This window comes from Giraffa tippelskirchi, chromosome 7, assembly GCF_054371585.1.
Source record: "Giraffa tippelskirchi isolate mGirTip1 chromosome 7, T2T-mGirTip1v1.2.pri, whole genome shotgun sequence".
NCBI lineage: Eukaryota > Metazoa > Chordata > Mammalia > Artiodactyla > Giraffidae > Giraffa > Giraffa tippelskirchi.
The window spans coordinates 107,412,705-107,439,917 of NC_137281.1; the positions used below are offsets into that span (position 1 = coordinate 107,412,705).

Here is a 27,213-nt window from a genome sequence, read left to right on the forward strand (position 1 = left end):
CCCAGTGCTTTTCTCCCTGGCCTGGATGTACGACCTCCCCCAGGGCCCTGGGAGCCTGGTCTGGAGCCCCCAGGCGTTGAAATTCACACCCCCAGCGCTTGAATGGGCATTTACAGAGCAGAAACCTCTGCAAGCCTGAAGGCACTTCAAGAGATGGTCAGATTTGTTTATGACCAGAAAAATACAAATTAAAATGACAGTGAGATACCACTTACACCAATTAGGCTGGCAAAAATTAGAAAAACTGGATAATGTCCAATGGTGATGGGGACTGAGGGGTGTTCTGACAAGGTGCAGTGCTGGTGGGGGTAGCCTGGGGCAGCCATTCTCCCCAAGAATCTTGGCAATAATGAGGGAAACTAAACACAGTGAATCGTGACCCTGAAATCAGGCTCCTTCTGTTACAGGATCATAAGGGGACATGTTAGATAACGTTTATTGCTGCATTGTTGTTTTGTGGTTGCTGGGAGCTGGAGGCAACCCAAGTGTCCACATTGGGAAAGTGGATGGATGAGTAAAATGTGATACTACCATGCAAGGTGGCTTCCCAAGTGGCTCAGTGGTAAAGAATCCCCCTGCCAATGCAGGAGACTTGGGTTTGATCCCCTGGAGAAGGAAAAGGCAACCCACTCCAGTATTCTTGCCTGAAAAATCCCATGGACAGAGGAGACTGGCGGGCTACATACAGTCCATTAGGTTTCAAAGAGTCAGACACCACTGAGAATTCAAAATACTATGCAACTACAGATGAAAGGGACCTGGTGTGTTTACACCAACATGGTTTGAAACACCAAATGCTGAACAGAAAAAGTAAACCGACTAAATGAGACCTAAAACACGATACCAATAAAACAACACAGATTTGCAAAGATACATATAGTACAAACAAAAAGATACTGTTAAACTCAACAGAATGGGTTGTACTTGAGACCCTGGGGGGTGTCCATGTCTCCTCTTTTTTGCCTTATGGGCATTTACAGCTTCTTTAGATTTGGGGATAGTGAGGTCCCAGGCATCTCTGCCCCAAGGCAAGAAGTCATTTCTATTTCTTCTGGGATCAGAGAAGGACAAATATCTTTCAGTCATTCATGTAGTTCAGAAAGGCTTCCTGGAGAAGGAAGTACTTGAAATGGACTTCGGAAAATAATATAATGAGAAGAGCTCACAATTAATGAGCCCCACAGTAAAGACTGTATGGATTATCTCCTATTGTCCCCCAACCCACCCTATGAAATGGACATTAGTACCACCTGATTATGGGGGAGAAAGTGAAGATCAGAGAGGGTAAATAACTCTCCCTGCCTCACAAGGTAAGTGGTGGAGCCAGGGTTCTAACCCAGCTGGTCTGATTTAAGAACCACAGCATGAGGATCTGGTGGTAAACAGGACCCTTGATGGAGTCAAAGCTGCAGACAGCTGGTGGTTGGTCATTGTCCAAACCCTGGCCTCCCAGATGGATGCAGAGATGCCAAGGAGCAGTCGACTGGCACAGCTGCCCAGCTGCCATCCTTGAAGTCCATGGCCCTGAGCCAGCAGAGTGAAGTGGCTGCTGCTTTATCACCTTCTTCCTACAGCCACTGCTGCCAGGAGATGGTCTGTGTCTCCACACTTCCCCCAGTGAACCTGGAGGTGAGACCCAAGTGACCATGAGCCAGCATTAGAGAAACCCTTGAGCGACCGACAGAAGCCTGGCCCTTCCTTCCAGACTAACCACCCTAGACCAGGGCAGGCCACACCTATCTGGTGCTTCCAGGTAAACTTGGAAGGTTCTATGGGCTTCCTCTAGGAGGCCTCCCCAGCCTTCAGTGCTCCCACATTCTGGCCAGGGATTTTTATTTTATCTATTTATTTTTGGCTGTGTCAGTAGTTGTGTCTCAGGGGCTTAGTTGCCCTGAGGCATGTGGGATCCTCCCGGATGAGGGATCGAACCCATGTCCCCTGCATTGACATGCAGACTCTTAACCACTGGACCACCAGAAAGTCCCTAGTTAGCGGGCTTTTAATTCATTATCTCACTTACTCCTCACAACAATTCTGCAAAATAGGAGTGACAATGTCACTCCATTAAATAGGAGGAAACCGAGGCTCAAAAAGGTCCAATAACTTGTTGAGGTCACAGCAATAAATTGTGTGAGAGGCTGGATTCAAACTCTCTGCACCATGCTTACATGTCAGTCTGGACTAAACTGGCCCATTATCCAACCCCTTCCCGTACTTCAACTCCACAGCACACACCCTTAGCTTCCAGCCTCCCAGGAAGTCTCCCTTGTAGATGCTTGCTATAACTAGCTGGTGATCTAGGTCAGTCCCTTTGCCTCTGAGGGCCTCAGTCCCCTCATCTGTAAAAACCACTGGGTTGGAGGTAGGACCTGTGAGCCGTCCAGCTCTGATGGTTCTTGGCTAGACAAGGCACAGTGATCTTTCCTGAGATCACCCAAGAGGGGTTGAGGGCCCCTAGCACTGGGCCAGTTCCTCCACAAGATGACCCTCCTGGTTTTTCCTTGCTCTTACTTCATCACTTCAGAAATTAGACAGGGAGTTTTGTTTTACAAAAAAAGTACTGTGACCTGTATTTCATAATCTACCTAGTTGATTGCATGCTCCTTTGTTATCTGGGTGACATTCTGTTAAAAAGACAGGATCTCGGGCCACACCCTAGACTGACTGAATCAGAACCTGCATTTCAACAAGATCTCTGGTGATTCCTATGTACATCGAAATATGAGAAGCACTGCTCTAAGCTGTCAACACCACTTCATTCCAATCCATCATTTTCAGGCTTTTATGCCTATTTTCCCCAAGCAGGTCTAATTAATCTCTGAATTGTCATCATTTCTTGAGCACCAGCTGTGTACCAGCTACTGTGTCAGTCCTTTATCAGCATTATCTCATGTCCTCTTACTAACCTCTCCGTGATGCCTTTTCCTCCAGAGAGAGGTCACAGTTTGTAATTCTGGGACACACAAGTAACACTGGGTCCATCTCTTCCCACTCAGAACTCCTTGTTGTATCATTTCATACTCAAAAGAAACACCAGTGTGGTTCCAAAGCTTTGAAAAATAATGCAAGTGGGACTTTCTTCATCAACAGTTTATTTAACACAGGCTCACTGCAGGAATTATAACAATTTCACAAGCTATTACTTGTGAAATAGAGATATTACAAGGTAATATATCTTAAAAAGCCAATAAAGAAATAACATACTCAGAACAAATGATAGATTAATTACACTATTGTTCCAGGCAGGGACAGATGAAGAGAAACTCAGTTGAGGTGTACCTTTTCTACCAGTTTTGGTTTCTCAGGAGATACCTTTGCCGATAGAGAGCTACATCGAGCTCGGGTTCTTGGCCAGTTGAGCCACAAGGGAAGCCCAAGAATACTGGAGTGGGTAGCCTATCCCTTCTCCAGGGGATCTTCCCGACCCAGGAATCGAACTGGGGTCTCCTGCATTGCAGGCAGATTCTTTACCCACTGAGCTATGAGGGAAGCCCCTAAGTGAAAGTGAAAGTTGTGTCTGACTCTTTGCGATCCCATGGACTATATAGTCCATGGAATTCTCCAGGCCAGAATACTGGAGGGGATAGAGTTTCCCCTCTCCAGGGGATCTTCCCAACCCAGGGATTGAACCCAGGTCTCTCACATTGCAGGCAGATTCTTTACCAGCTGAGCCACAAGGGAAGCCCACATCGAGCTACCAACACAAAAATAAAAAGTCCCTTGTTGCTAGAGCATGTTGCTAGGCAAAATGGTGCCTGTGTTGACTGGCAGGCAGATGTCCTTCTAGGCTGCATGGTTTGTCACCACCTCTGATAAAGGAGTAGGCTTTACCAGGGCAGGCGCTAATGCCCCAAGGTCTTCAGAGAGCTAGATCAGCAAGAGGTAGTTTTGCCCAGACTGAAACTCTCAGATATTCCCCCCAAACTCTCAGTGTTTATAGTCTAAATGTCCCCTTTGCAATAGCTTTTTCTCTACACATTCTTATCGATAAACTCCCATCCGGGTCCCTCGGCATCTGAGCCACTAAGTGCTTATCAACAGCAACAGATGAGATGAAGACATCCCAGCACAGCTTACTTCACTTTCATATCAAAACAACTTCACTTCTAAAAACAGCTCTTTTTTTGTTGTTGTTTGTCTTTGACACAAACAATTGGATTAAAACGACTGCACATGGGTCACAAACAGCTGGGTTTGAAATCATATCAAACCAATACACAAGTGGCAAGGAATTCAGGGAAGTTCAGACAGAACAAAATGTCCTAAAAATCGTATTTCAGTGTCTCTTTCCTCAAAGTCCCACTCATCCCAATAGGGCCCCCACTTCTTGTCCCAAATCAGCTCTGCCTCTCCTCTCTTAACCAGACTCTTTTGTGACACCCAAATGTTCCCTGCCCAGCCTCATTTCTTATATAAACAATTTGGTCTGCCCACCCCTCCTGCCACTGGGACTTCCTCCATCCCCCAGTAGCCCTGTGGGGTGCCCACAAGCAGCCAGTTTCTTCCTTCAGACTCCTAGCTCATAGTGGGAAACTGTTGTATGGCACAGGAAGCTCAGCTCAGGGCTCTTTGATGACCTAGAGGAGAAGGATGGAGGTGGAGGGGGAAAGGAGGCTCAAGAGGGCGGGAATATATGTATACTCCTAGCTGATTCATGTTGTTGTACAGCAGAAACTAACACAACATTGTGAAGCAATTATACTCTAACTAAAAAGTAAATTAAAAAAAAGACTCCTCGCTTAATACTTTTTTTCAATTGAAGTATAGTTGATTTACACTATGCCATGTGAATATTTGCTTACTTGCTTGTGTCGACTTAGAAAACAATGCACAACATGAGAGTTGTGAGTTAAGTCTTATTTGTGGCAAAATGAGGACTACAGCCCAAGAGACAGCAGCTCAGATAGCTCTGAGAAACTGCTCCAAAGAGATAGGGGGGACGGACAGTATATATGTGATTTTGGTAAAGGGGGAGTACATGCAATCAGGCACAGATTTTTTGGTTGAAAGTTTCTGCTGGTCTCGTGAAGCTTCTGCTAGTCACGAGAAACAGTCGTCACCATGAAGGATTCTAGTGCCTCTCTGGATATGAGGAGATACAAGAATTGGGCTCATAAAATCAGCTCCTGAGAATATGTAACTATCTGTAGACCTGACTTGCCAGTTTTTTTCCCTGAGCACAGAGTGCCTCATTTCTGCTCTCTACCCTGAACTCTTTCATGGGGTGTCGAAGCTCAGCAGCTGCAGCAGCACATGATTTAATCCTTGCAGAGGTAGATGGCAAGTACCCATGTAAAGTGCTAATTTGTTGTTGCTGTTGTTCAGTTGCTAAGTTATATCTGACTTTTTGTGACTCCATAAAATGCAGTACACCAGGCTTCCCTCTTCTTCACTACCTCCTGGAGTTTGCTCAAATTCATGTCCATTGAGTCAGTGGTCACATCTAACCATCTCATCCTCTGTTGCCGCCTTCTCCTCCTGCCCTCGATCTTTTCCAGCATCAGGGTCTTTTCCAATGAGTCAGCTCTTCTCATCCGGTGACCAAAGTATTGAAGCTTCAGCTTCAGCATCAGTCCCTCCAGGGAATATTTGGGGTTGATTTCCTTTAGGAGTGACTGGCTTGATCTCCTTGCTGTCCAACAGACTCTCAAGAGTCTTCTCCAGTACCACAATTCGAAGGCATTAATTCTTTGGTGCTCAACCTCCTTTTCAGTCCAACTCTCACATCTGTACATGACTACTGGAAAAACCATAACTTTGACTATATGGACCTTTGTCAGCAAACTGATGTCTCTGCTTTTTAACTACACTGTCTAGGTTTGTCATAGCTTTCCTTCCAAGGAGCAAGCTTTTAATTTCATGGCTGCAGTCACCATCCACAGTGATTTTGGAGCCAATTTGTAGTTGACATTTGTTATCTAACCACTCCCCACTTCCCTTTAAGCATTTTTGTTCACCATTAAATCACAGGGAGGGAGGGATAGTCAGAGGGACAGTGGAGGGCAAGTCTCAGTGGCACAGGACTCCCCAAGTTGATGGGAGCCTGAGCACGAGGGTTCAAAGTTCCAGGTGCCCCAGGCAACTTCAGAAAGGAATCCAGAAATGTCTAGATTTTATTCCTAACTCTGAGCTTGCAGGATCTGGGGCCTGCTCCAGGTGATAGCCTGTGACCATAAGACTTCTTCCAGGCCCAATGGACTGCTCAGAAGGGCCCCTAAGGGCCCAAAGTCTGGGCGGTGAGGACTCCTGCTGGGGCAAAAGGAGCAAGACAAAGCCACAATTTCTTTTCTCCTAAATTCAAACTGGGACTTGCTTGACGGTTCAATGGTTAAGAATTCACCTTCCAATGCAAGGGATATGGGGGGAACTAAGATCGTACATGCCAAGGGGCAACACGACAAGAGAAGCCTGAGCGTCACAACTGGTTCGCTGCAACAAAAACCCAGTGCAGCCAAAAAAGAAAGAAAAATTCAAACCTACACAAAAGTGGAAAGAATAGAATTACATATTAATATTTTGCCATATTTATCTTATCTAAGAAATAGGAGTTTTGTAAATAGTATGGAAATTTTCAAATATACACAAAAAACAATATAATGAAACCCACATGCTTATCTATCAACCAGTTTCAACAATTAGCAATCCATGGCTAACTTTCTCCTCTTCCTGAATTATTTTGAAGCAGATTCATAAATATCAGTTTATCCATAAATGTCAGTATCTCTATAAGTAAAGCTGCATTTTAAAACATAACTAAAATACCATTTTCACACTTGAAAGTTAACAGTAATTCCTTAATATCATCAATTCAGTGTTCCATTTTTCCCAACTGTCATATGTATATATTTGTACTATTGTTTAATCAGAATTCCAATAAGCTCCATACAGTAAAATTGCTGATTTGTCTCTTAAGTCTCTTAATCTACAAGTTCCACTCTGTGCGTGCACTCTTTCTCCTGCCCTCTACCCTTCACAATTTATTTGTTGATTCACTGCACTGGGTTGTGTATCCTGTAGAGATTCCCACAGTCTATATTTTGCTGGTGACTTCCCTAAGATAACATTTAACACACTCCTCTGCCTCCTGTGTTTCCTTTAAATTGATAAATTGATCAAAAACTTTGTAAATAGAGTTTTAGAGAGGCTCCTTTCATAAGCGGTGTGCATTTTCATTAAAAGTACAAAACATCTTTTCCTTCTTTGTGTGAAGTTAGCAGCCATTGATGATTTCCCAAATTCGTTTTTTAAACCACTGTGATATTGTGATTCATAATAACAAATACATATTTTGTCTTTGTCCCCATTCCTGGAGCATAGCTCCTAAAATCCTTGGAACCTTGCACCTGTGGCGTGCCAGAAAGGTGTCTTTTATTATGCTAATGAGGTGATTTGGTAAACCTCTAGGTGTGGCTCAGATGGTAAAGAGTCTGCCTGCAATGCGGAAGACCCAGGTTCAATCCCGGGGTCAGAAAGATCCCCCGGAGAAGGAAATGGCAACCTACTCCAGTATTCTTGCCTGGAAAATCCCATGGATGGAGAAACCTGGTGGGCTACAGTCCATGGGGTCGCAAAGAGTTGGACATGACTGAACAACTAACACTTCCGTTTTTCTAAATGTCCTAAGACTCAGAGCTTGTTGCCTGGGGAGCCAGTTGAGATTAGATGGTGGCAACTTTCAGTCCTCTTTCCTCCCCAAACTCTGAGGAAGGGAGAAGGGCTGGAGTTTGAATCAGTCACCAGTGGTCAATTATTTCATCAGTCATTCCTATGTAATGAAACCTCCATAAAAGTCAAAACAGAGGGGAATCAGAGCTTCCAAATTGGTGAACACGTGGAGATTCCAGGAGAGCAATGACCTGGAGCAACTGGGGCAGGGGGAGGTGGGGTGGTTTCACTCTCCATCCTTTCACTGTGCATCTCTTCCATAAGGCTGTTCCTGGGTTTTATCCTTTTATAATAAACAGTAAACATAGGGGTGATAACTGTTATTGGGTTGATCTTATTTCTAAGACCTTTCGGTAGATAGAGCTAGGAAATGTTTGTTCATTTGTCTTCTGATAAAATATATCACAAGTTCCTACTCATGACTATCAACTCAAATTCAAGACAACAGGGTTTTACCTAACATCATCAAAATTACATCTGTGTTTTCTTTCTCCCATGTTGGAACTCCTCATTTACTTTACCCTATAATCTATTCACAACAGTCTCAGAATAACAATTTCAACACAATCACCAATAACTTGATTCCTGAAAACTTTGTTTTTAAAGTTTGTCTTGCCATTTTGTATACATCCCACTAGGGACCTATAGCTGGCCCTCCATATCTGCAGGGCCTGAATCCAAGGATTCAATCAGCCCCAGATCGAAAATATTTGGGAAAAAAAATCCAGAAACTTTCAAAAAAAGAAAACTTGAATTTGTCACATACTGACATAGCATTACATTGTATTCAGAATTACGAGTAATCTAGAGATAATTTAATGTGGGATGATGTGGGTAGGCTAGATGCAAACACCATGCCTCTCTATAACGAACCTGAACATCTGCAGATTTGGGTTATCGGGTGCTGGAACCAATCCCTCGAAGATACCAAGGGGTAACTATATAGTCACACTACTGTTTTAAAGCCACTTGGAATAGTTCCTCTCTATGTGATTATGCTACCAACTCAACAGGCATAGGTTTATTTATTTCATTTTGCTTTTTAAACAATAATTTAGTTATTTATTTTTGGCTGTGCTGGGTCTTCACTGCTGCGTGTGGGCTTTCTCTAGCGCTTTCTCTAGTTACTGCGAGTGGGGGCTCCTCTCAATTTGCGGTGTGCCGACTTCTCATTCCAGTGGCTTCTCTTATTTCAGAGCATGGGCTCTAGAGCATTCCGGCTTCAGCAGTTGTGGCACATGGGCTCAGTAGTTGCAGCTTGCAGCATGTGGAATCTTCCCAGAGCAAGGATTGAACCAGTGTTCCCTGCATTGGCAGACGGATTTTCAACTAATGGATCACCAGCTAAGTCCTCATTTTGCTTTTTAGATTTTTTTCCATTCCAATTTTATTGAGCTGTAATTGACATACAGTACTGTGTGGATAATGATGTGATTTACATACATTATTGATTACCACAATAAGCTTAGTGAACATCCATCATCTCATGAAGATACAACATTAAAGAAAAGGGAAAAAAAATTTTCCCATGTGATAAGAACTCTTAGGATTTACTCTTTCATATATCACGTACAGCAGTGAACTGTTTAGATACGTTTAACGTACTTTTGTTTTAGAACTATATAAAATGTTTACAGGTTTCAAAGTCAAGTCTCTGAAGGTTGTTATAGTCAGTTATCTAAGACCTGCAGCATCCATCTTGTTCTCTCCTCCACTCCATCTCCAGCTTTTATTCCCAACTGATGATCCAACTGACCAGTAGTGGCCTCCTGCCACCACAGATGCTCAGTGCAGACCCAGAGGCACCCTCTACACAGAGGAAACAGCTTCCCACAGACCTCCTGGAGTCTCCCTTGTGGTTCCCCTTCACAGCTGGACCAACTTGGCTGCTCAGAATGATTACTGACTCCACTGATGCTGTAACTCCCCTCTGGTCACTGTCTTCCCCAGCTCCTTCCACAACCGTGCAAGGCAAATTACTATCATAAAGCCTCTATCATGCAACCTCAAAGTGATTCTGTTCCCCAAATGGATCCTGACTGACACAACAACCTTCTACTGTTGTTGCTTAGCCCCTTTCTAACAAAACAAAACAAAGATGCACACGAACAAGCACAGAATAGTAAAATATTGGCTGATTTTATGCCAGCACTTGGGAGTCAGGGGAGGCACTGGTTAGGGCATTACCCCTGTGAGGAGGGAGGGACCGAGACTATCTTTAGGAGGGAGAGGAGGGGAGTGGCAGAAGGTCCTGGCCAAGTGGGGTCAGCAGTGGCCAGTGGGAGGCTCTGGAGAGGGACCTGTACTGAGTGGGCAGTTTGTGGGTGGGAAGGCGCATCCCCCACTACAACTGCTCCCACAAAGCAGAAGGATGGGTGGAGGAGCAGGAGCACAGGAAAGGAGCTGAGCTCCAGTACAGTTCGGAGCTGCCCAGCCAATGTGACCCTGGAAAGTCTCTCCCTGGCTGTCCATAACGAAAGAGGTGTGGATGGTCTTTGAGGTCTCTGCCCACAAAAGCATTAAGAAGGCATGAATAATCCATTATCAGAAAACATTGAATAATGACCCAAAGGGAGGAACAGCTGGATATTTTTCAGGCCTCTGAGCACCCCCCTAAACTCATAAACCTTGGACCCCCACCCACACTTCCCAGCACTTGTGTACCCATGTCCACCTTTTTCCAGTCCCAGCTTTGGCCTCTCTAGTTGTCTGACTCTGGGAAAATCACTAAATCTCAATTTCTTAACTAGTAGATGATACTTCATCTGTGGATGATACCTCATCTGTTAATGATACCTTTTTATAGGGCCATTTCAAAATGCCTAGAGCAGTTACCTGCACCCAGGGAGTGTCCCATTATGGTGGTGATTATTATCTTGCTCTCACCTGCCATCTGGACCATCCCATCGAGTCATCCTTACAACCCTAGGATGCAACTGCTAGTAAATAATAAATCTAAGCTCCATTTTACAGAGGAGACAGTGAAGTTCAGAAAGGTTAATGACTCGCCCAGAGTCACATTGCAAGCAAGTGTGAGTTCAGAGTGGAATCCAGCTGTGCTTCTCCAAAGGCGAACTCAGGTGCCCCAAGGCGCCTTACCCAGCGCTGTTCCCGGGCGGGGCAGTGACCGCGACTGCCGATAAGGACATAGGACGTTCTTCAGGCCAGCGTCCGCGGGGGTACTCCAACTCTACGGGGCAGCTCTGTCGTTAGGAGGAAAGCGATCTGGGGGGAAACCTCAGGAAACAGCGCAAGCAAGCACCCCGGTGCAGAGGAAACGGACAAGAGAGTTATGGGGCGCGTGGGCGCCCTGCTTCCCCAAGCTGCACCTCCCCCTGGAACTCCTCCGGGAGTGGGCGGAGCCTATTTTGCTCGACTGCAGTTCCCATTGTCTACAAGCGGGGGAGCCAGAGCCGGCAAAGAGCTGTCATCGGGAAATACCCGATGTAATTTGCTCCAGTGAGAGCATAAGTAATCTGTTGCGATCACCGGAGAGGCTGGTGGACACAGGCTGTAATCTGATCTATGGTTGACTGTGTCCTCTGGTGAAGGAGGAGGCTCTCCCTGCTGTGTCTTCCACTCTGATTTCCTGCTGCTCTCTTTTCTGAGGCTTCCCCAAAATTGCCAATGAAAGTCCTTGAATGTCAGGCTAAGAACTTGGGTGAGGAAGAGTTGTGGCAGGGATGTTAGTAATGTGGAGTTAACTTCCAGTTTAATTCCCACTCCCCTTATTTCCCACTTCACCAGGGACCTCCCGGAGAACCTCGGGCCTTTCTAATCTTGAAGGAAAAGGTAGAATGACTTTATTTGTACAGAATATTTGGAAATTACTGTGGGAAATGGCAACCCACTCCAGGACTCTTGCCTGGAAAATTCCATGGACAGAGGAGCCTGGTGGGCTACAGTCCACAGGGTCGCAAAGTGGGACAAGGGATGTGGAGAAGGGATGTGATGACCTGGCATTCCTGGGTGGGGAAATGGGACAGCTTCGTGTGGTGAGCCCCAGAGGAGGAGCCAGGGCCAGCCTGCTATGAAAGCCCAGTCCACCTGCACAATGAGGTCTGTGTCCCAGGGCTCTGTAAGGAGGCCACCCAGGCCTGGACTGAGTCCATGGGTAGTGCCCACAGCCCAGGGCTCTGCCAGCCCAATCAGTGTGGCACAGGATGGGGACAGGAGGGCTAGGGGTAGAGGTGATGGAGAAAGCACAACAAAGAGAAAGGGAAAAGGCAGTTCAGAGCTAGGGGGACAGAGTTTGGCAAGACCTTCATTCTCCAGGACTCAGTTTTCTCATCTGAAAGGTGGAGATACTACTACCTAGTGCAAAGGGCTGTTGTGAGAATTCAATGAGTCAGTGTTCTAAAAGTGCTCTGTAGCCAGTGCAAAGGTTAGGCAGAATACCTCCTCTGTGAAGGCTTCCTTGATTGCCCCAGACCCAAAATGCTGCTCTTTCTTACAGGTTCCCAGAGCCAATGGTCCTGTCTTTGGTGCCAGCTCTGGCCTTGATGGAAGTAACTGTCCGCAGCTATCATTCCGCACTACACTGCTATCCCCACGCCAATCCTGCCAGACAGTGAACCTTTCAAGGCATGCAGGGTGGCTAATTCAGCCCTAGTGTATTCATTTGAAAACAAGATCTAATAATACTTGGCAAAACAATGCTAAAAAAATGTGCAAACAAACAGTATGGAAGGTATGGAAACAAAAGCAGTGGAGGGGAAAATGGGACCAGATATTGAAGCAATTTGACAAGAGTTATCATAATTTTTTAAAAGAAACATATACTTTATGCTTGACAACTCCTCTAAGAATCTATATCATAGAAATAATATCAGTGAGCAGGCAGAGATAAAGGTGCAAGGATGTCTGCTGCAGTGTTGTCTGTAATGATAGCAAAGTACAGGAACCAATGCAAGAGTCTTGTCAGTAGAGGATGGTGAGATAAATTGAGGTGCAATCATTCAATGCAATGCTGAGCAACTGTTAAAAAGAACCAAGTGTGTCTGTGAATGCTGAGGTAGGAAGAATCTCCTAAAGAAAGCAAGATGCAGAATAGGAAGTAGAGGATGAGTCCATTTTTCTTTTTTACAAACATTCTCCCACCCACTGCCTTCAAACCTTTGTTTGTTGACTCTTCTTTTCCTGTCCTAGGCTGGCAATCCAGCAGATCCTTTGCTATGCAGTCCCTTTAGGATATTAACCATCTGGCCCAACCCAACTGAAATTCCAAGCTCTTTGCATCTTCAAAGTACATATATCACAGGTATATCCCAGGCTTGTCATTTTAACTCATTTATTTCTCACCACAGCTGTCTGAAGTAGGGACTATGATTATCATTCCCGTGTTACAGGTGAGGTCATTATGGTATAGAGAGATTAAACAATTTTCCTAAAGTCACACAGATCATAAATGGCAGAGCCAGGGTCTATGGCTCTGAAATCTATGCTCTTAACTCTTCTGTTATGTCACCCGAGGCTCACAGAACCATAAATTAGACTTTTTCTTGTCTCAGGGTATCAGCAGGTGCAGTATATAACATTAATTAGATATACTAGAATTCATTTAACCATTCCCCTAATGATGGGCAGATAGATTTTTCCAGTCTCAGGCTATCACAAACAATGCTGTGATGAATTTCTTCAGTCAGGTGTTTTTGTTGTGTTTTTGTGCACTTGTGGAAACATCTTGGTAGTTTAGATTCACAGAAGGGCAACTGCTAGCTCAAAGAATAAATTTATTTATTTAAGTTTCTCTCTTTTTTTATTTTATCCATGTATTTATTTTTGGCTGTGCCCTCCTTGTAGTGTACAGGTTTCTCATTGCAGTGGCTTTTCTTGTTGGGGAGCACAGGCTCTCGGGCGCACCGGCTCCGTAGTTGTGGTTCCCAGACTCTAGAGCACAGACAAAAGTTGTGACACGTTGGCTTAGCTGCTCTGAGGCATCTGGGATCTTTCTGGATCAGGGATGGAGCCCATGTCTCCTGCATTGGCAGGCACATTCTTGAGCCACCAGGGAAGCTCAAGAATAAATTTAAATCTGAATGTTCCAGGTGCCTATGGCTGTATAACAAACTACCCCAAAACTCAGTGTTTAATGCCACCATTTTATTTGAGTCATGATTTTTAGGTCAGGAATTCAGGAAGGGCTGAGTTGGATGACTCATCTTTGGTTCTCTTCTGAGCTGGTTTTATCACTTAACGCAACCGAGCCTCAGTGCTCCTCAAATTCTCTCTCTCCATGTGGTGTCATATCCTCCAGGGATTCCCCACATGGTTTGGCTTCATCAGAGCAGGTGATGTCAGGTAATCACAGTTCAGGTAAGATGTAAGAAGTGAAACCCACTGGACAAGCTAAGGGGATGTACTTGGAATTAGGACAGTATCACTTTTGCTGCATTTTATTAGAGAACTCATAGACTAGCCAAGTTCAAGAGAAGGGGACACAGACCCCATCTTCCTATGGGAGAAGTCTCAAAGAATTCGTGGACACTTTCACTCTACCACGGTAGGCATTTCCAAATTGTCCTCCAAAATGGTCAGTTTACATTTCCACCAACAGTGTTCAAGTCTGACTTTCCCTACTGATACTATTCATTGTGAAACAGTTTAATTGGTACCAATCTGGCAGTTGAAATGGTATTTGTTATTTTGTTATGCGTTTCTTTAATTATGAGGAAAGGTAAGTATCTTTCATGTAATAACAGTTCATTAAAAATTTTTCTTTCCTTGTGAATTGTCTGTTTATATACTTGGCCCATTTTAAAATTTAGTTGTCTTTTTAAATACTGATCTCTAAAATGTGTATATTAAGGAGATTAGCTCTTTATCTGACATTGTGTTACAAATAGTTTTCCCAGTGTGGACTACAGGCTTTTGACACATATATATATAATTTTCTCCATTCAGGTTTTTCAGTGCTTTCACATGTTCAAATTATCAATGTTTTACTTTAAGACTTCTAAGTATTATGTGGCACATTCCTTTCCTTTTCCAGAATTTTCCTGCTAGTTTCAAATGTTTATTTTTCTAGAAGATTAATATCATTTTCCGAGGCTTCCTCTCCAAATCTATTGGTGTTTGGATTGACAGATCCCATAAAGAAAAAAAAACGTGAAAGTGTTAGTCGCTCAGTCTCTTTGCAACCCCATGGACTGTAGCCCATCAGGCTCCTCTGTCCATGGGATTCTCCAGGTAAGAATATTGTAGTGGGTTTCCATTCCCTTCTCCAGGGGATCTTCCTGACCAAGGGATGGAACCTGGGTCTCCCGCATTGCAGGCAGATTCTTCTACCATCTGAGCCACCTGGGAAGCCCCATAAAGAAAATGCACAACTATACAACTGAGGGGGGCAGGGCTGCAAGTCACCTTGTTGTCTTCCATAGGACATTGAGGCTTATTGAGGGGGGTGACAATGCCGTCTTGAGGAGACCCCAGCACTCTGGGTACCTAACAAGAAAGAGAGCCCAAGAGCCCAAAGGGCAGTGTGGGGTAAGGCAGGATCCCCACAGCCCTGTCTGTCTGAACCTGAGGCCTGGCCAGGGGAGGCCTGTGACTCCTAGACCTCCACTGCAGGGTGAACTTAGGCCACCTTGAAAGAAACATTCCTTGCAGGTCCAGGAGAGGGGCCAGACGTACTCTCAAAGAACTAATTCACAATATAGGAGATTTTACAGAGTGGCATCCTGTTCAGGAGACCAAACACAGTAACACCTTTGCCAAGGACAGTCCTATGGACTCAACATCACAGACTTGCAGGGAGGCAGGGATCTGCTCTGGAAACCTCAGATACAGCAGGCTGCTCTCAGCACAGGCCGTCAGACTTACCTCCTACCCAGCCGGGGTCCGCTATCTTTTCTCTGATCCGTAGCCCCAGACAATAATGTCCTTCACCCAATCGTTCCCCAGGCAGGACCCAAAGGACCCAAAGGCCTTCTCCCCGATGCCCAGGGAGACTGAGTAGGCATTCGTTTATTTTTTTTAATTTATTTATTTGGCTGCTTTGGGTCGTAGTTTCGGCACACAGGATCTTCATTGCATCATGAGGGCTCTTTTGTAGCAGCAAACGGGCTCTCCTGTTGTGGCGCACAGGAGCACACATGCTACACAGGCCCACGGGTATAAGCACATGGGCCTACTTGATCTGCTGCACATGCGATCTCAGGTCCCTGACCAGGGATCCCTGCATCGGAAAGCGGATTCTTAAACAGGCAAGTCCCAGCATTCATTTATTCAGGGATTATTTATTGATGCCTGAACAACAACAGATATCCCTGGCACATAGTAGACATCAATTATTCAGTCGCTCAGTCATGTCCGACTCTTTGCGACCCCATGGACTGCAGCATGCCAGGCCTCCCTGTCCTTCACTATCTCCCAGGGTTCACTCAAACTCATGTTATTGAGTTGGTGATGCCATCCAACCATCTCATCCTCTGTCACCCCTTCTCCTCCTGCCCTCAATCTTTCCCAGCATCAGAGTCTTTTCCAATGGCTCTTGGCTCTTCAAATCAGGTGGCCAAAGTACTGGAGCTTCAGCTTCAGCATCAGTCCCAGAGAATGAAAAAGATGAGATTTCTTGCCCTCCTGGAGTTTACAGACAATACAAATAACCGAGTGAATATGTAAATATGATAGGAAAAAACCCTGAAAGAAAACAGGGCAAAATATGAGAACTTGGGAATTGGAGGCAAACAGATGACGGACATCCATTTGCCATCAGCCTGGTTAAGCGATGGGCAGCCCTCATAGAGGAGACAAGAAGGAGAGGGAGGGGTTTATTCTCCCAGCTCTCTCCCTGTGGGGTCACAGCTCTGGCCTGCTGGCCCTCTCCCTCACCTTCTTGGTTCTGGCAGCCACTTCTTTCCTTCCCGCTCAGGCCTGGGAGCAGCTAAAGGCACCCCACACTCCTGGGCTTGTGCATTGCTTTCTCCCTTTGGGTTTCCTTACATCCACATTTCTGCCAATAGTACTTGAATAATCCTGAGTGTTGTATTCTGCTGAAAGACTGAGAAGTACAGTGACATTTGAGCAGGCTGAGGATCAGGCCTTGCTGATATCCAAGGGAAGAGAGTCCTGGGCAGAGGGGACCATGCTAGAGATATGACAGTACACTTGACCCTTTTTTTTTTTTCATTTGGCTGTGTCAGCTAGTTGTAGCACATGGGATCCAGAGCGCATGGGCTCAGTAGCTGCGGTGCAAGGACTCTGCGGCATGTAGGATATTAGCTCCTAGATCACGGATTGAATCCACGTCCCCTGCATTGCAGATTGAAGATAAAAGGAGAAGATGGCAGCAGAGGATGAGATGGTTGGATAGCATCACCAATTTAATGGACATGAACTTGGGCAAACTTCGGGAGATAATGAGGGACAGGGAGGCCTGGTGTGCTGCAGTCCATGGGATCACAAAGAGTCGGACATGACTTAGCAACTAAACAACAACAATAACCCCTGCAATGCAAGGCAGATCCTTAAGCACTGGACCACCAGGGAAGTCTCATAACTGACTGTTTCGAAGAAAGGCTGGAGTGGCTGGAGCAGAGTGAAGGGAGCAGTAGGAAATGGTATCTTAGTGGAGTGTGTTGAGAAAGAGGGCCACTGGAGGACTTCACTCTGAGGAATGATATGATCTTTTAATAGTCACTCTGGCTGTGGTGTTGAGAACAGACTATGGAGGTTAAGGATGGAAATAGGGAGGTCAGTGCGGGGGCTACTAGAGTGTCCCAGAGACAGACAGTGGTGGCTCAGGTGGCAGTGGGGACAGAGTGAGCCCATAGGGTTTGCTAACAGATTGAGTGTGAAGTATGAGAGAAAAGAAGCAAGGGTGATCCAAAGACTCTGGCCTGTTGGATTTAGCTGGGCTACTAGATTTCCTGTGACTTCTCTGCATCCACCCAGCCTGGGTTTCTGAGTGCTGTGGGCATGTGTGCCTGTGTGTATGTGTGTGTCCAGCCCCTGGGGTTGTACACTGCAGATGCATCTCCTCTTTGGCAGGCTGAGAGATTTGCCAGCCTTAGCTGGGTACAGGGAGGGCAGTCCTTAAGCAAGCCACAACTCCCTCTGCTCGGGGCCATCTCTGTGTGGGTCCTGGTTCAGGGTCAATGTGGATTCAGCTGCTGTGGCACTACAAAGGGAGGCTAAGCCAGATCCCCAGAGGCAGCCCGGTGAGTGGACTGATGGTTGCCACATCGATGACCTGCTTTCTGGGGCACTCCCAGACCCACGCTCTTCAGCCTGGGTTCTGAGGGTTTGGCAGAACTGAATGTGACCTGCTCCTTCTTGTATTACTTGCTCAGCTGTCTTTCTCTAAGGCTCCTGCCCTCAGTGGGGGCATCCGAGGGGAGGGGAGAGGAAAGATCCTGCTCAGGGGTAGCCCAGCTCCCTTTCTTAGGGCTCTGAGCCTTCACCCCTCCTGCTGGCCATGTTTTTTATGAATCCTGGCTTAGAGGACCTTTTCCCACAGTATCCTGTGGAGTCACCTGGCTGGACTCTCCCTGCTCCAGCCCCTGAGTCAGGCTGAGCACCTTCTAGCCCAGCTGGGCCTGGCCTCCATGGATAACAGCACCACCATCCCGAACTTTACCTAAGCCAATTCCATGCTGAGCTCTCCACAGGCCTGTCCTCCTGGCCCCCTGGGCTCCATCTAGTCCAGTGAGTTGGTTAGAAGTGTGGGTTCTGGGGTACAAGTTCTTCCACTCATCTGCACATAACCTTGGGAAGTCACCTAACTTATCCAAATCTCCACTTCATCAGCTGACCTTGTAGTGGCCCTTGCACATTGGAAGCCCTTGTCAGTATTTCTGAACAAGCTACTGCATGTAATACGCTTAACAAAGTGCCTGACCCACAGTATGTGCTCAAGAAAAGTCAGCTATTTAAGTCATCCCCATCTCCAGTTGAAGAAACTGAGGCTCAGAGAGGAACAGAACTTGTCCAAGACCACAGGGCTGAGAAATGATGGAGCCAGATCCCCTTAGGCCCTGCCCCTTCATTTGTCCACTTCTTCCCTATCTCTGTGAGGCCAGCACAGAGTAGGTGTCACCCCACAAACAGAGAAGCCAGGAGCTTACACTCTGAGAACCCCAGGGGGAGGGGAGGCTTCTTGTCATAATGAGAGATACAAAGATTAATTAAACACAAGAGGCTGCCCATTCTGGAGCCAACAGCCATGGCGCTCTGGGAACAGCATCCCTCCCCACATAAAGTATCCAGGAACCTCCATGGAGGGGTGACACCTGGGTCCCTGATATAGGACTGGCTCATCGAATCACAAACGTCATAATAAATGGTAACCATACAAATTCTGAATTTCTAAAGGCAACCCAAGTTTCAAACATTCCATCTCATTGTTGGAATAAAGCAGCAAGAGCCTCAGATTGAGGTTTCTAAACATTGTGGCACCTAAATAAACCATCTCAGCCAGATGGGTCACAAAAATCCATGTGACTTCACATGTCCTGAACTCAACTTGGAGGAAATACAGTCCCATTCTTCTAGGCACACTGATGCCAGCTGTCCGTGCTTCATTGCTGTGTGCATGTCCACACAGACACTAACACCAACTAAGGCTAAGGGTCACCTAGTTTTGGGACATTAGGTGACTCTGTGGCTTGAGAAGTGCCCTCTCCTGTATTCCAGCAAAGATTCTAACCCTAGAGTTGGGCACTGTAATGTCTAAAGGAGCCTTTTGAATCCTTGGGCTTCCCTGGTAGCTCAGACATTAAAAAAATCTGCCTCCAATAAAAGAGATGAGGATTTGATCCCTGGGTCAGAAAGATTCCCTAAAGAAGGGAATGGCAACCCACTCCGGTGTTCTTGCCTGGAGAATTCCATGGACAGAGGAAATGCCTCTGGCCTTGCACACTTCTTGTCAGCATGAAGGGCAAGGTCTGGTCTAGGTGACACAACGTCGGGAGTCTCTGACCAGGTGGTTATGGAGGCTGTGCTCTTTCAGTGTCGCCTTGCAATCTTAGCGTCTATCTGCAGACCTGCCTTTCACATTGCCTCCTGTCAGGAGTTTCGGTTTTGGTTTCTGATAGCAGAAATGAGTCCTACCCTTTCCCTCTATCGCCCTCCACATTCGCCTCCCTCCTCCCTTGTCTCTGTCCCTCCTTCCCTCTCCCACGCTGGTGAGACATGGCCTCCTGCTCCCTGGCTCTGTGGGAAGAGGTAAGGGGAAGAAGAGAGGGGATAGAGAAGTGGGAATAGTTAATATTTTCGGGGCTGGGCAGCCACTCACATTTGTACAAATTATGCACTGCACAACTCTAGGGGCACAGTCACCTCAATGTCACCAGGTTTTGCGTAGTTATTAGGACACTCTTCAGGCAGATGGCAGTAAAGCATCCTGGGGTTGGAGGGTGGGGAGGACATCTGTCTGAAGTGAGCCGAGTGGGATAAAGGGGCTGAGTGCATTTTGGCTCTGAGCTCCTAGAAGTCCCAGGCCATTCTCTGTCCCACACACTGCCACCACCCCCAGGCCTCTGCTCTAACCCACCTGTCCCTCACTTCTCAGTTTCTCAGCTGAGCTAGAGCCTCAGTGAGAGACTCTTGTTCAAAAGAAGCTGGCCAATCATCACTAGGGCCATTTGTGGGAACCCAAGCAAGTCTCTTCCTTTCGGGGCCTCAGTTACCCCATCTGGAATATGCAGAGGGGACAAAATGATCTCTACGGGGCTCTCAGGAGTGAACATCTGAATCTGTACTGTGGGTGCCTGGGAGGCAGGTGAGTAACAGCTAGGTTTGGCCTCAGGGTCCCCTTCTCACTGAAGGGAGAAGGCTGTCATTGCCCTGACTAAAAGCAGAGCTCAGAGGACCCTTTTGTTGAAGGATGATGGTGGAGGCTTCATGAGATCACCCAGAGGAGCTGTGTGACCAGGAGCAAGTCCCCTAAGCTCTTGTTTCCTCCCTCACAAAACGGGGGTGACACTCACCTTGCAGGTGTTTGTGAGGATTAAAGGGAACACTGTGTGCAAAGGCGCTGGCACAGAGGAGGCGCTCAGAGAAGGGCAGAGGAGAGGAGCCCTGGGGAGCACAGGGGAGCCAGGCGCCAAGGCTCTGATGGAGGCATAGCAGCCTGCAGGGCCCCTGGCCCACCAATGCCTGAGCTCAGGCTCCAGGACAGGAAACCCATCTGGTTTCCTCTGGGCCTAACGGCCCCCCCAAACTACCTCCCCCTGTGGGCTCCCCTCCCCTCTCTTTGCATGACCGCACTTCCGGGACAATGCCGAGGGCCTACCCAGCTCTGCGGGAACCCTGAAGAGCCCTAACCCCTTGTCTGGCAGGCAAGGCCCCTCCCTAGCATCCTCAGTGCCCGTGACACTCCCCAGTCACCTAGAGTTACCTGACACCATCCCCCCACCCTCACCCCCCCCCCCCCGCCCCAACAAGCCATGCACTGTCTCACCTCTGTACCTTTGTCCACGCCATATCCCTCTGTGTCACAGGCCTTTCCTTCTCTCCTCTCCCTGCCCCCTAACAGAGCTAAATCCTGCTCATTGTTTAGGGCCTGCTCAAACGTCACCCTCTCTGGGAAGCCTTTCCCTATCCTTCCAGTAAAGAAAATAATCACCCTTCCTGTTGGCTCCCTCAGCTCAGGATTCATAGTCTGGAGTGCAGTGGAGCTGAGTCAGTCATATCCACATGGAGCCTAGGCACCCTTATCTATAAGACCGAGGCAAGTCACCTCTACCTAAGCGGGAGGATGTTGGGAAAATTCAAGTCAAGGAGATGTAAAGTCCATATCCACAGTGCAGACACACAATCAGTTCCCAGTAACGCTGCTTTGAACTTCAAGTTCAGCCGGCCATCCCAGCAGGGCGCCAGAAGGATGTGTCAGGCACAGTTCAGTCCTCTCTTCCAGCTCTTTCCGGTGGTCCTCAGGTTCCCGCCCAGGGACACTGCCAGCCCATAGCTCACTGGAAGATCAACCACGATTGACAGGCCCTGAGCCCAATGACTGACCTAGTCCTTCCTGGAGCATGTAGTCCACCCCTCGGCTCTCTTTGGCACCTCTACTGAGGAAGACAGAAGGTGAGAGTCATTTTGGGGGATAGGACTAATTTTCACTGCAGACTTGTGTCAGCTGTGCAGCCCCACTGATGACTCAGGTCTACTCCCCACCCTTCCCCTTCAGGAAGAGGCCCTGTCATAATCACAGTTGTGCTTAAAAATAAAAATAGCTTCAGTTCACAGTGCATGAACACGAGGCCTTTCCACTGAGGGAAGAGGAAGGCCATTTCCCCACCTACATTCCCCTGGCCCCCATTCAAAAGCGGATCCTTAGGGGTGGGGTCTTCACACTTCTCCTTGAATGGCTTGAGCAGCAACTTCCTCCCCAGCTTAGGTGCAGAAGGTTTTTTGTGGCTTTGCAATCAACTTCTCACATTTTCTCATTTGTCCCTGATACCAGAGATATGGGACATAGCAGCTGAGGTTATTGTACCCATTCTGCAGGTGTGGAAACCCAGACCAAGGGAGGGGAGGTGACTTGCCCTCCTCACAGAGCTTATGGTGGAGCTGAGCTGTGGGCACCTGACTCCTGTTACACTGTTCTCTATGTTCTGGCATGTGCCTTCTCCTTGGAAAATGCTGTGGTCACAGCCAAGGCAAAGAAGAAAGGGGGAGGAGAGAAAGGCTGGACAGAGCCCAGCTTTGAGGGGCAAGACATTCATACAACAAATATTTGTGGGACTTCCCTGGTGGTCCAGTGGTTAAGACTTTTCCTTCCAATGCAGGGGGTGAGGTTTCTATCCGTAGTTGGGGAGCTAAGATCCCTCGCAGCCAAAAAAACCAAACATAAAACAGAAACAATATTGTAACTAATTCAATAAAGACTTTAAAAATGGTTCACATTTTTTTTAAAAAATGAAAAAGTTTTTAAATTGTCAAGCCCTGCTATATGCCAGGCACTACACTAGGCACTAGGAATACAGTAGAGAGCAGAAAAGAGGTTCAATTCCTGCCCTCATGAAGCTTACAGTTTAATAGAGTGAGAGCTGACATTGACCAAGCCAATACCAGATGCTTTGCAAAACATGTGTACATGGAATAAGTCATTTAATTCTCACAAACATCTCTATAAGGTAGCATATTGGACATTTGTCATTCGTGTTGACCACTCAGAATCTGAAACCCCTTCCTATGTGTGGGATAGTCTTCATGCATGAGGAGGATCCCAACTTCCATGCCTGAGACTAAGTATGCCAGATACTCCTTTTCCCAGCCTTCCTTGCAGTTAAGGCTGGGCATGTGACCAGGCTGGGCCAATCAGCATGACCATTCCACACCTGCTATTGAAGCAATAACTGCACACATCCAACATGGCAATCAGGGCTCCACCTGACTTCCCAGAGGCACCAGCAGCCATTTGTAGGGGCAGGGTCCCTGGTTCACTGCTCGTGGAGCCTGCGTCTATTGTCAGTGGTTGGGAGCTAGTGTTGTCCCTCCAGCTCTGAATATAAACGTTTGTTTTGTTTTGCTCGTCTTCTACAGAGAAATTTTCAGTATTCCTCCTCAGCTAGCAGAGAAAGGAGAAAATCCTGCTCTGCCTACAGGTGGGGTCCCTGCTGCTTCTCCCAGCGAAGTAGAGGAGATGGGCAGAACCTGGAAAGGGCGGGGAGTCTGAACAGAGGTAAGACTTTCTCTGAGGCCTTCCAGCCTAAACCCAGTGGCCTGGGTTGGGGAGGAGGTGGGCACTCAGTGGTCGTAGAAGCTCTGCCCGGTGGCTGCATAGTTCTCCCTTCCTCTGTCCATCCTCAGGCTGTCTCTCTTCTGCCACCACCCCCTCATTTCCACTCCCTGTCCCAGGCCTGATTCTAGCCCCACAACCTCTGCCTGGACACTCCCCTCTTTAGCCTCTCCTCCTTGCTCCACTCACTAGCATCCTTCCTCCTGGAGGCAGAGTGAGCCTCTGGAACACAGGACTGATGGAGGCACACCCTTTCTTACACACCTGCCAGGATATCCTGGCACCCAAATGCCTTTGCCTGGCACCCAAGGTTCTTCCACCACCCCCCCCCCCCGACATGCACATCAATCCCCTAGCTCAACCCAGTGCTCTGACCACACACCTCTCTTGCCAGTTGCTCCCGTTCCATTGCTACTCTGCCCTGCCCTGTCCCTTGCACCTTCTCACACTGCCTTGGCTTATACTGTTCCCACTGTTAGGGATGCCCTTCCCCGTCTCCTCCCACTCACCTAATAATAAAGTCTCATTCATTCTTAAATCAGCTTCAAATGCCAACTCATCCCTGAAGCTTCCCTCAACCCCACCTAGACACCCACTAATACTGTTTCCTTTATTTTGTCCATGGAAGTTCTGTGGATCAGCTGCTTTGGAGCAAAAAAAAAAGTGTGCCTATGGAACCAGGAGCCTGGTTTCAAGTCTAGGCTTTGCCATTTACATGCAGTTCACCTCCCCACAGCCCCATTCTTCAGGCTCTTTGACCTCCCCCCACCCATGCCACATTGGTGGTTTCCTGTTCATTCTGTCCTGTGAATGACACCCCCTCCAGGCCCAGAACTGTGGACATCAGCTCTGGGACCAAACCTGGGTCATGGAGGCCTTTGCTACCCATTGAATCCATGCCTGATCCCCTTGGCTCAGTTCCACCCCTTCAAACCCACCCTCCACTACAGAAACATAAGGCAGGTCACAGAGCACCAGGTGAGAGCCTCTGATTGGGCCTCTCCTGGCACCAGGGAGAGAAGTGCACAGGTATGTCTTATCTGTGCACCTAAATGCCAACAAGTACAAGCAGGTGGCTCTGTGTGTGTGCACGCAGCTGTGCAGACTTGAAGGGGGGATGTATGTGGGAGCATATGTTGCTTATCTGAGTATGTGTGTAGCTGCTGTGGTTGTCAACTCAGAGCCAAAAAAAGCCTACACTTCCTGTTAAGAATCAATTAGAACATTTTTTTTTAAATAGAAGCCCAAATCTCTCTGGGAGTGTCCTCAGAGCTTGGGGGATGAAAGGTGGGAAGGCAGGGCAGAAAGGATGGGAGCAGGGGGCGGGACTCTGCTGCCAAGCCATTGTGTGATCCCCAAACAACACTTCTCCAGGTTTCAGCTCCCCTTTCTGTAATAGCAGGGTGGAGACTAGGTGCTCTCTGAACCCTCTCATTCATGGAGACAGATCAGTATACAGAGTACACTCTTCAGAGGGAGACGCCATGCACAGTTTGATTTCTCTTTAGGCACACTCCCCACCTCACATTGATCTAACCCTTCCCATACTATCCTTGGAAACCTAGGCTAGACTCTTCCCTGTGGTTGTATGGGGGAGGGGACAGGGAAGATGTTTCCAGGGGGAAAGGGCTTAGGAGCAAAGTCTCCCACCCTCATCAGCAACTTCCTCTCCACTCCTACCGGACCTCACCCTGCTCCCTCCTGGTTCCCATATTCCCAAACAGAAGAGAAACAAATTAGTTCCTCTGTAGGAAACAAATTAGTTCCCCTGGAGAAGGGAATAGCGACCCACTCCAGCATTCTTGCCTGGGAAATCCCATAGACAGAGGAGCCTGGCAGACAAACACTCTTACCTTCAGGAAAGGGCAGGAGTCCCTGTCCTTCCCACCCACCCCATCTGCAGTGGGGGAAGTTGCGTAGAGGAGAGGCCAGGTTCACATCCAAGGTACCTCGCATTTCACAGATGAGAAAACAGAGAAGGAGGCAATGGTGGTGTCAGGATTGCACTCAGCTTCCCACAAGCCTTTCTACACCATCAGGCTGCTCTTCCCTGAAGGAGGACGTGTGTGTGTGTGTGTGTGTGTGTGTGTATGTGTGTGTGTTCAGTCGTGTCTGACTCTTTTGTGACCCTATGGACTATAGCCTGGCAGACTCCTTTGTCACGTGTGTGTGTGTGTGTGTGTGTGTGTGTGTGTGTGTGTGTGTTCAGTCGTGTCTGACTCTTTTGTGACCCTATGGACTATTGCCTGGCAGACTCCTCTGTCCATGGGATTTCCCAGGCAAGAATACTGGAGTGGGTTGCCATTTCCTTCTCCAGGGGATCTTCCCAACCCAGGCATCAAACTTGGGTCTCTTGCATCTCCTGTATTGGCAGGTGGATTCTTTACCACTGTACCACCTGGGAAGCCCATGAAGGAGGGTCCCTAACTCTCATTTCCACTGAGGGTGGAATACAAGACAGGAGCTGACATTGCAGCACAGGGTCTCAGGACAGAAGCCAGGAAGCACTTCCCCTGGGGTTCTTCAGTAAGGTGCCAAAGGAACACTCACCTCCTCGCAGTCATGCCTTTAGAGTAGAGAATACCCTAGAATGCAGTAGCTCCTCATGGTTAAGAAGAGGGCTGAAGAGACTAGGATTTCTACTTCAGTTATCCTGCATGGAAGTGGGCAGGATTCCCAGAGAAGGAGAAAAGCTACCATGGCTGGACTCTATGCTCAGTATTCACACCTGTGCTTATTTTACAGATGAGGAAACTGAAGCCCAGAGAGGTTAAGTGACTTTCCCAAGCTCACCTGTGTGCTATGATCCCAAAATCCTTGTCTTTCCACTAAATAGTTCCTCCACACAGACCACAAGATGAATTTAAAAACCTGATCCATAAGGTGAGTTTAGATGATATGTGGATGAATTGTTCATTGTTTTACTACTATACTGATCTGAGAATTTCCTGGTAATTCAGTGGTTAGGACTTCATGTTTTCACCGCCAAGGGTGTGGGTTCAGTCCCTGGTTGGGGAACTAAGATCCCACAGACCACATTGTGTGGCCAAATTTAAAAAACAAAAACCAATGTATTGATCCAAATATAAATCAAGAACAAATAAATCTGCCATCAAACTCATGAATTCACAGATATTATTGCTTGGGACTAGTCTAAGTTTTGAAAGGAGTTGAGAAATATCAAATGGTTAATCGTTTAGGTAACAAAACTCCAGTAAGTAATGTATGAATGGCTGAAGCTTTAGAAGCAATCCTTGTAACCACTCCGTCGGAGGCATTAAATATGGGCCTCTGTTGGCAAACACCTGGGCGACTCCTGAGTGTGTGCCCCACCCCTACCCGGTCCACCTGTCTGGTCCTAGCCAAGCAGCTCAGGCTCTGGTGTGTGTGGAGGGGCCAGTTCACCTGGGGGAGGTGAGATGGAGGAGAGATGAGCTGCCAGGTTCTGGGGAGGGAGGTGGGCATGAGGAAGGGCGGCCTGCAAGGCTCAGAGAGTGAGATGCAGTCCCTGGGAGCTGCAGTCAGCTCTGAGGAGAGCGCCATTTGGCATGTGGTATGCTCTGTGTGGGTGCCCCTTCCTCTCTAGGTTTTAGCTCCTCATTTTGGGTCCTGGTTCCCACTTTGCTATGTCCCTACCAGTTTCAGCCTTGCTCATTTTCTGAGGAGCCGTCCAGGCAGGAGGGAGACTCTGGGCCTCACCCACGAGGCAGCTCCACTCCTGGGCCTTTCCTCATGGGTCTCCAGGCCTGGCCTAGAAGCCAGATCCACTCGCAGCTGAGCATCAGGCCTGCCGGCAGTCCAGCGGCCTAAACCCAGGGGACTGAGGGAGGACACAAAACCTGCAAGGGCCCAACCGGCTGACC

At 47.5% G+C, this 27,213-nt stretch overlaps 1 protein-coding gene across 13 annotated transcripts in view; it reads left to right on the top strand.

Moving 5' to 3' along the window:
- The window catches only part of PTGDR (prostaglandin D2 receptor), a 70,442-nt gene that overhangs the window by 28,373 nt on the left and 14,856 nt on the right, over window positions 1–27,213 (top strand). For 3 of the 13 annotated variants that reach the window (XR_014058818.1, XR_014058822.1, XR_014058821.1), the window contains exons 3-6: window positions 8,862–11,457; window positions 12,814–12,925; window positions 23,155–23,293; window positions 26,096–26,233. The gene's annotated coding sequence lies outside the window, so the exon portion shown is untranslated. Of the gene's footprint in view, window positions 1–8,861; window positions 12,926–23,154; window positions 23,294–26,095; window positions 26,234–27,213 lie in introns of all 13 variants that reach the window. The other 10 variants (XR_014058826.1, XR_014058825.1, XR_014058824.1 and 7 more) reach the window with 6 other exon arrangements.